The following is a 2,076-nucleotide window of genomic DNA, read 5'->3' on the forward strand; positions in this document are numbered from 1 at the left end:
GTTAAGCTTAAGCTCATTACTTTTAACTTTTTTGCAGTATAATATCTAGCGTAAACTTAATATCATGGTGTAAGAAAACCAACTTATCGTAAGTCGGATTTAGAGTGAAGCTCAAAAGTAATATACAAACGTATCACTCATTTTAGTACAAAGTAAGGACTAAGCAAAGAAGGACACCAGAGATGATCACTCAGCCTTCAAAAAGAGCTAAATGTGATAACCTTACGAGTTCAAGGTGAGGTCCATAACCATGAGGAGCCAATTGCAGCCCGGTGTGTTTATCAGGATCTTATCAGTAAATGGTAAAGTGAAATTTACTTCAAAAACTCATAATAGTTTGTGGTCCCATTTGGACCAGATTGCCTCAGGCTTCGTTGAAACTTACGACACGTCAAATTCTACTTTTCGTAAATGATATGATATATCAAATATTATACTTGGTCAGTAAAGCGTTTGGGTACGAGAAAGAGTCACTGCACGAATGTGAGGTGAGAGCTGACTCGGCGTCGCACGCTCTTTGTAAGGCAAGACATCAAACGTCATTTTGGTATGAGGTCTGCTCTGCTTGTATTGCTGTATTAGCCGATGCTATAACTAAATAATCTATTCTTTTACTTAAGCCTACTCGCCGTCATAATTGGCATCAATGTATCAAAACGTAATTGTTCTAGCAGGAGGCGGTTCATCTGAGTAATGATTTCCTGCAACTCATTTTTTTTCTTCGCGTACATTAGCAGAAAATTCTATCAAGCGAATTTCAAACTTAATGATCTTTGATTGAGATGAAAAACAACTCTAAGAGATCTATTATTGTGCGATTATGAAAAAATTTAGATTCACTACTGAAATGACAATATTGAATTTTGCTGAGAGCCTTGCGCTTGCAGATGATCAAGAGTTATATCCAGATCACTATTATCAAGTACGACTTTGCCATGGGTCCTGTGGTGAGATCTTGTAGCACTTCGGCCTTCATTAATTGGCGCTGTGTAGGCGGGACTTAAACGTCTTGACTTTATGGAAGCTTTCCATAGACGGAAATAATGCTCGGTTGTTTAATTTCAGTAATAGTGCAGGTATTTGGGAGAATGTCAGGAAATCACTGTATTTTTATGAAAAAGTGATAAAAAGTTGAATTTTTCCTCTCCAGCTTAACCGCCAAGACAACAATAATTAATTCACACACAAACAAACAATCAAACAAGTGCATATTTTTGTACAGTTTCACGCGTAGCATACCTTCTCTCACTCGACATTGTTCTAAGTCAAAAGCGTTCAAGCATGCATCAACACTATTGTAGTGTCGATGCCGATAGCATATGATTTGCTGCAAAATGTTCTCATTTCTTCATTTACTTAGCTAAACAATATGATCACGGACAATTTGCTTCGAGAATACGTCAATTCTTCGAAAAAGTGATAAGAAGTTCAATGTTCCCACCATCGGACAGCCCCTCGAGTGTAACGGGGTTACATGAGAGTGACCCGTCACTCTCCCAAGGGAGCTGTGGTGTGGCACACCACATTACTAGATGGGTACATGGCTTGAGAGTCATGTAATAAGAAAACATTAAGGAACACCTATAAATATATTCAGTCTTAAAACTACCTAAATTTGGTTCATGTAATAGGAAAACATTAAGGAACACCTATAAATATATTCAGTCTTAAATCTACCTAAATTTGGTTAACGTGTCCTCGGACCAAGGATCTGTGAACTGCCGTTCACTTAGAGTTTGGATACTCTTGGAAGTCAAGCTTCCTCTGTGCAAGGTGCCGTGTGCCCCGTCACATCGACTGTCTCACCCAGCAAGATGTCGGCCACAGGGGCCATCTCTCTCTGGTGGACCATCAAGCCATATCAAAAATGAAGTTAGTAAAGTAGACAACCTCGGTTGCAACTGTTAGTTATGCTGCTGATGTTAATTCTTGCACTAACTCATGAGTTATGGTGACTGGCTCAAGTGGTTTGGCATCGTGATGCAGAACTGAAAGTTGTGAGTTCAATTTAGACATGATTAGTGCGTGTTTAACCTTTATGGTTAAGACTGCATATGTCTGCATATTAAAGTGTGT

This window comes from Plasmopara halstedii (assembly GCF_900000015.1).
Source record: "Plasmopara halstedii genome assembly, contig: Scaffold_2680, whole genome shotgun sequence".
NCBI classification, from domain to species: Eukaryota; Oomycota; class Peronosporomycetes; order Peronosporales; family Peronosporaceae; genus Plasmopara; species Plasmopara halstedii.